The following is an 8104-nucleotide window of genomic DNA, read 5'->3' as shown; positions in this document are numbered from 1 at the left end:
ATAGCTTGACATATGTCCAAAATGATCAATGTAAGCATGACTTGTTTTAGTAATAGAAAAAAAAACCCTTAGTTGGTAAAATTATTACAAAAATATTTATCAGAAAACTAACTCAATTGTTATTATTATTATTATTATTATTATTATTATTATTATTTCATAAAATTTTAAAACAACACCATGAATAATAGTTTTTTTTCATTAAACCCCACTATTATACAACTATGTAATGGTAATTTAATGTTAATATTGTATTTTTGGCTCTCTGCTTGTGGGTTTCAAACCCAAGATCATTGCCTAGAAATGTTATGCCTCAACCACTACACCAATGAGCATATACAAGTAATAGGTGCAACGTTTAATATCTATATCCTTTTATTTTCCTAGGTCAGGTGACCCATCATGTACAAGGGTGGGTCCGCCACTGTCAGGAAGTGACATGTGTCATTTTTAGTGTCTGTTTTAATATTGTGTTATTGATGATTGATTGATAGATAAGAATTGAACCTACCCTTAGATTGAAAGATTCCATGCTTCCTTTAATTTCTTGCACTAAGCCAAAACTTTTTTAGTCTTTACACTTTATATTTTGCCGCTAATATTTGCTAGTGTCACTAATCAAAGTTGTGGGTAGTTAGCAGCTAAACTCATCTTGATTCTTGATTCAGCGTGCCATGTGCTAAATGTGACACTTTTTGTAGCTAGTTATTACTTATTTAATACTATTACTATGATTTGTACATTTGTACCTACGTACAAAATATTGTGTTTATTCTACATTTACTCACTATATAAATGGACTATATAAAACAAAAAATACAAATATTCCTCAAAATCATTCCAACTTCTATCTCAAAATATTACTACATACTTATCTTAAATGGATACTCTTTACTTCCGAAAAGAAGAAGAAGAAGAAAAAGAGTTCCAAGGCATAACAAAAGATTGCAAGGAGCTAATTTTATCCCTTCCTAAAGTTAAAGGATGGAGAACACCAAATCTCTACCTTTTCCAACGTTTTTGGTGTCAACCCAAAGAAATTCAAGCCGTAATCTCAGCTCAAACCCACTTCGAAGCTCATGATAGTGATGTGATCATTGCTACTATTCCAAAATCCGGCACTACTTGGTTAAAAGCTCTTGTTTTCGCCATCGTGAATCGACGTCGTTTTGATGTCAACTCACCCCTTGTTAAGGTCTAACCCTCATGACCTTGTACTTTTCTTGGAGTACAAGGTTTATGCAAATAGCCAAGTTCCAAATTTGTCAAATCTTGATCCTCCAAGGCTTTTTGCATCTCATGTACCTTACAATTCCTTGCCTAAAACCATGATTAAGAACACCTCTAATTGCAAGGTTGTTTACATATGTAGGAACCCTTTTGACACTTTTGTATCGATTTGGCATTTTATGAGTACAAAAAGGCCTACAAATCTGGGGCCTTTCTCATTAGAAGAGGCCTTTGATATGTATTGTATGGGTCAAGTAGGATATGGCCCATATTGGGATCATATGTTAGGTTATTGGGAAGAAAGTTTGAAATCACCTCAAAAGATTATGTTTTTAAAGTAAGAAGATTTGAAATGGGATATTAATCTTCAAATTATGAGATTAGCCGAATTTTTAGGTTGCCCATTTTCAGCACAAGAGGAGAAAGATCATGTTGTCGAGGAGATTACAAAGTTGTGTAGTTTTCAAAATATGAAGAATTTGGAAGTTAACAAAGATGGAAAATCTATACTAAACTTTGATAACAAGGGCTTATTTAGGAAAGGTGAGGTGGGGGATTGGGTTAACCGTCTAAGTGAGGAAATGGTAGAAAGATTGAGTCAAATCATGGATGAAAAGTTGGCTGGTTTGGAGTTTTCAAACATATTGAAGTCTTAAGAGTTTTTTATTTTTTTTATTTTTTTTTTTGACAGAGAGATCTATTAATTAAAAAACAAGATTACAACCTAAGCTAAGTAAAAGAAAATAAAACACCACACATACACTAAACTCTAACTCATACAAACTAAACTGAAACAAAATAAACACTGGTAAAATGTGGCTTTTGCACTTGATGGAGGCCTGATTGTTGGGCGAAATCCATGAACGGCAGTGGTAAAACCTGTCAAAACAAACGACACCTGTGGTATGCCTTGACATCAACCCATAATACCTGCTGGCTGCACTGAAGAAGAAGATAGTGTAGAGGCTGGGGTAGAAACCTTAAATGGAACCAAAGGACACCAATAGAGCTTGACAAAACATGGGAAAAGCAAAGAGAACGAGAATCCATGGCCTGATTGATAGAAACTTATGAGCAAGACTTGATGCTCACAATATGAGCAATCCCAATGACCTATAGTCAAGTGGGATTCTTGGCTCATTACTACAAATTGAGTCACATTTCCTTGTGACTCGGTACCCATTTGAAAGGGTACAGTTGGTCTATCCTTCATGAATGGGATAAGACACAACTTCATTAGAGCGCTATGAACCCCCAAACATGTGTAAGGGGAGCCTCTTTCAGATAGAAATTTTTAAAAGCAATGACTTCAAAGATCATTGCAAATTGAAAAAGGGAATAACCTTTCATTGTTAGTTCCCTTACGACCTCTCACCCTCATACACTCAATCAAAGACCATAAAACATAAAGCTGCGTTCTTCCACAAACCACTACTATAACACAACCCATAAACACCCTGCATTCTAGACCCTGCAAATCTGCAAAGTGAAATAGGCTAATTAAAAACCCTTTCCCAAAAATCTAACCCTATAGAGGAAAAAACATAAACATCCCAACCCCAAAACCACAAACAGAAATAACTCATGTGAAGTAAACCATAGGACAAGCACCTGCCAAGTCCGAACACCAAAACCCAGAACTACCTCCCTTCGCCCCTGTACCCACCAAGGAGTAAACCAAGAAGCAAAAACAAACAGCCCAAACCATGGACAGCCAACTACAACTTCACTTCAAACAGAGGAACTCCAACTATAAGAAGCCTAATTACCAGACTTATTAAGGAAAATAAACTAAACAAACACAACATAAAACTAAGAGAACACGAACAAAGCAAAACAAAGAACTAACCAAGAGAATTAAGGCTAAACTAACTAGAACAAGGAAAAGTAAAACCGAGGGGAGTAACCAATTAAGCCACAAAACTACCTCACCGGCGGAATGGAAACACACCCGAAAAACTTCGATCAACCGTCAAAGCCATCGCAAGGAAGCCGTCTCACCTTAATCAGACTTCAATTAGGCGAGAAAACCCTAACCTTAACTTCACCTTTACCGTCGGGAAACAATTAAAGCAATTCCTTTCAACGGCGGCGTTAAGACTAGCCTTGACTCCTTGTTTCGTTGGAGAAGAAGCTAAACCACTTGACGACACCAAAAAACGAGAACCACCGATGAACTAGACGAACAAATTTGCTGTGGAAACTCCTTGTTTCCAATTCCCAAACAAACACCTAAAAAATAAAGCAAACTAAAGCTAGAAAAGGAGACCAAGACTCGCCGGCGATAGCTAGGAGAAGGGTGCCGATCGCCGGCGAGCAGAGGATGAGAACAGGGGAAGCGGTGGGGAGATAAGGTTGGGGTTTTCTAGAGAGAGAAGCTGGAGTTTTACGCTTTTTTTAGTCTTAGAGTTTAATGCTTTATAATTTGTGAGTGTATGTTTTCTAAATTTCCATAATATGTGTGTTTGTAATGTATATATAAAGTACTTAAGGTGTCTTCTTATGCCATATTTCACCTTCTTATGAACTACTTATGGTTCAAAAGATGTCATGTATTGTTGATTTGATTTTGGAATTCAGATGTTATGTATTGTTAATTTGATTTTGGAATAAATATTTATACTCGAATGCCAATCTATTTAATTTATCGCTATCATGATCTTGGTTACTTTATGCATTCCTCTCCTTCAAAATGATGTACTTTACTAGTTTCAGTAGAAAATATACCAACAAATATTTATGCCTTTAACTATATTTTTTTGTAACCATCAATGATCAATCCAACATCATTGGTATTACCCCCAAAAAGAAAAAGAAAAAAAAATGTTTGATGACTTTCTCTTCTTTTCTCCTCTCGCCAAGTGATAATGATAAGATCGAACTTAGTATACCATGTTATCTTATGGTAGTCATTTTTTGGATGACCAACAACTTTAACTCTTGATAACAATTCCTATCAAATATAATTCCTTACGTACGTAAATATAGAAGAAACTGTATTTGTACATGAATCAATAAAAATCAAATAAACGGTAAATTCACTTTTGAATCTGAAAAACTAGAATCTGTGTTGAAAATTCAACTTAATGGAACTATTCAACAAACAAACAAAATACAAAAAAGCCACACACACACACACAAAAAAAAAAAAAAAAAAAAAAAAAAAAAAAAAAAAAAAAAACTCACATAGTTGAACCAATATGTTTTGTCGCCGGAAATATTTGCCAAGCCCCTTTTTGAATGAATGTCTGAACTTGGAGAGGCTTTCTGCCAAAGGGTGTAGAACCAATATGTTTGTCACCTGATATAAGAAGGTATGTGCAATGCTATTAGGTCAATAACTAAAGTGCTAGATCACTAACTCAATCAATCATTCTATCTACAACATATGGGAAAACATGATATAATTTAGTGAACATAAATACTCACAGAAGTTTACTGTAAGCAGATGAGAAAGCATTTACTCATAATTAATTGTCCAAAAAGAAAAATCAACTCCATTGCCCTTCATTCCCTAACAGATAAAACGATACAATAGTTCAATGCCACTGAATTTTCATCCTTCATGTATAGCTTCTACCGCAGTCATTAGCAACAGTTAACAGCATAAGAAAATCAAGATCGTTAATGTGTTTTATCATATGCATGAAACCAAATTCTACCTCCGTTAGTTTTTAGATGCAACAAAGGAATTTTTTTATCTCTCACCAAATATACCCCTTTGTTACATCTAAAAAGTAACAGAGGTAGTACTAATAGTTAGGTAGCAAGTATGTGAATAACAAGCATCATATAGGGACGTACTACTAAGTTGGGTACATGAATGAAAACTAAATTTTCAATGGGCGTTCAGCATTATTCACAAGATTGCTAAAGGTAGGAAACAAAAGCAGCAGGAAGTTTTATCAACAGAGCAAAAAAGGAGAGTAATATTAGAGTAATATTAATAAGCTGTGAGTGACTACAAGATTAACATCAGAATATACTAGTTTGGAATTATCAACCAATTAAGACAATAAATAAGCAAAGAGCTTTTTTTAAATCAGAGATACCTCTGGAATAACACAAGTCTAAAGAAGAAAACCAGGTTGTTATTGAACTACCAAAACTTGAGAACAGATAAATGGCACATTCGTCACATTGAAAAACAAATCAATTTTTTTGAGTCTTCGTTGAAGCTGAACTCTGCCCAACCAAGCTATAGTTAGAACCTAAAAGCTATGACACATTTTCAAGGTCCTGTGGATTTTCTATGTCAGGCAAGCTAACTTAACTCGGGAAAACCCACCAAAAGCTCGTTGATTGCGCAGCATTTCATAAGTTCATCATCTATACTGATAAACCCAAATTGAAGGAGGTTGGTTCAATTGGATTAAGAGTAAGAGACATTATAACAGCTAGTCTTGGTCTTCCAATCATGATAGAAACAATTACAAAATAAACTGATTATGATTATATAACACGGTAAATTAGACACTCTACCCTTATAGAGCTAATTTGTGTTAATGGTTAGCATCAATAGAATGGCTTTGTGTTTAATTCAGTAAAAAATGGTTTGATAATATGGCATATTTAGATTAATTTCCTAGGGAAATTAATGCTTGATGTTGTATTTACCAAATATAAAAGAAGCTTCATGCTAGCTGCTATTTGGAGGATAGTATTTTCTAAAGGAACATTAAAGAGGAGTAAAGTTAGAGCATTTTAGTTGGTAACAATGATCAAACATGCAACATGGAAATCTAAAGTCTTTATAGCATCAGATGGTCATACATTGACGGATTTCATCCAAAAAAAAAAAAAAAAACTATAATCAAACTTCAAGTTGAGGAGGTACAGAATTGAAAGAACAAATGAATAATTTCAGCAATAGAACTTAGACTTGAATAGTTACAAGACAGCCAAAAATCTAGACCGTAAACAAGTAACATAATTCTTTAGATCACCATCAGCAGCACTCGAACATACACCTTAAGGCCCCGTTTGGTTTAATGTAAAACATTTTCAATGGAAAATTAGTTTTCATGGAAAACATATTTTCAAAGAAAATCACAATTGCAAATTAGTTTTCCTTTGTTTGGTTGCGTACAAGAAAAGTCCAAGAAAAATAAAAAATAAGAGTGGAAATGTAAGGATGAATGAGAGGGAAGTAAAAAAAGGAGGTAAGAAAGAGAGAGGAAAATGTGGCTTCCCTTGTTTGGGAAGAAAAATGTTTTCCATCATTAAGAATGGAATTTTCCACCCTTGGAAAAATTGTTTTCCACCCCTTAACAAACCAAACAAAGGAAAATGGGAAAAAATGAAAAATTCATTTTCCATGAAAACCTTTTACATCAAACCGAACATGGCCTAAATTGAAAATGAAAACAAGGCAAGCTTTTCCAATATATTACCTTAGAATGGTATCTGTTATTACTACTGTTAGGCTTCTTAGCACCATAGCATGAGCAAACAGTTGCATTTGAAGATCAAGTACCTGATTTTACAATATATCAGAACATTGCTCATATATTCTATAACTTTTCCAACAAAATAATAATATTATTATTTATAGCTCATATTAGAAACATCTAAAAAGGTAAATTTGAAACTATCAAGTTACATAGAAAAGGTATGTATGAGTATGACTACAATGTTCATTAATTTCTAATCCGAACTGAAGTTAAACTGCAGTGTGTTGTGAAAATTGAAAAATATGTAAATATATACAGCTAGTTGATTTATCAAGTTCTCCCTCTTGCCACTATTATTAAAATTAGGAAAAGAAAACAAAAGCAACATTGTCATAATGTTTCTACATCTTCCTATAACTTTAAACTAATCATCTGTTTGAGAGTGCAAAAATAAAAGTAGGCACAAAGACAATACAATGTACTAATGTACTCCGTATCTCTTAACCAATACAATGTCCAAGCCTGAAGAAAATGCATGTATGTTGAAATTTCAAGATCAGCCTAACTTATAGAGACTAAGCCACTGCAAGGAATGTCTGGAATTTAGTAATTAGCCATAGAAAATGTCTTTTTATAAAATTTCAAATTAAAATGCATAAATTTGGCTGAGATGGAATTCATACTAACCAGTTTATGATCTTTTGCTCAAGTAAAGTTCCATTGACTGTTAGGATTGTTGTATCAACAAGCTGTCAGAAGTGAGATATATGAAAATGTAAGTTGATGTAAACATAAAAAATGTACGCGAGACCATTATTTAAGCAAACTTACTTGAATTGGCAGAGCTTGGTTTACGGAGGCAGGGAGAATCTTCCATTCTCTGTTTTAATACGGCCATAGGGATCGCTTGTCAATTGTTGTTCTATCATATCACACTCTTTAATGTAAACATAACTGCGTGGAGGAAGGCCATTGTCACCAAAGGATTCCAATTTCGGGCAATTTTTGATATCCATACAGTGCAGGTTGGGAAGAGGGAAAGTCAGGATAGCTAATGTACACTACTGTATCAACACAGCTGCCTACATTTATAAGTATAAGACATTGAAGGGAAGTAAGAAGGTGGAATCCCCACTCTTTTATTGGTTTGTCTATCTTGGAGAATTTGAAGTGAATTTGAAGTGAATGAAAGAGGTGCAATTCCCACTCTGTTACCGCCTGCTGTATGTTGGCTTCTCTTATTTCAAGGGATCTCAGGTTTCTAGGTAAACCACCCTCTGGTAAGCTGAGGGAGGTGAAATTGAGCAATTGACCAGTAAGCCTTTCCATATTTTTCAATTCTACGATTTTCAGCGTTGTAAGAGAAGGCAAAAGAGGAGGTTAGATTGCCTTGCAATGATGGACAATTATACATATCAAGGGTTTCAAGGATGGAAAATGCCTTGTAGTTAACTGATGGGTGCACCCACTTCTCCTAGGAT

The 8104-nt window shown here is 34.4% G+C and overlaps 1 pseudogene; it reads left to right on the top strand.

Annotated features, from left to right (window-relative positions):
- The first annotated feature begins 643 nt into the window (after positions 1-643).
- LOC110718355 lies at positions 644-1941 on the top strand (annotated as a pseudogene).
- Positions 1942-8104: the final 6163 nt, after the last annotated feature.

This window comes from Chenopodium quinoa, unplaced genomic scaffold (genome assembly GCF_001683475.1).
Source record: "Chenopodium quinoa cultivar QQ74 unplaced genomic scaffold, ASM168347v1, whole genome shotgun sequence".
NCBI classification, from domain to species: domain Eukaryota; kingdom Viridiplantae; phylum Streptophyta; class Magnoliopsida; order Caryophyllales; family Amaranthaceae; genus Chenopodium; species Chenopodium quinoa.
This window is presented reverse-complemented; position numbering and strand designations above follow the sequence as displayed.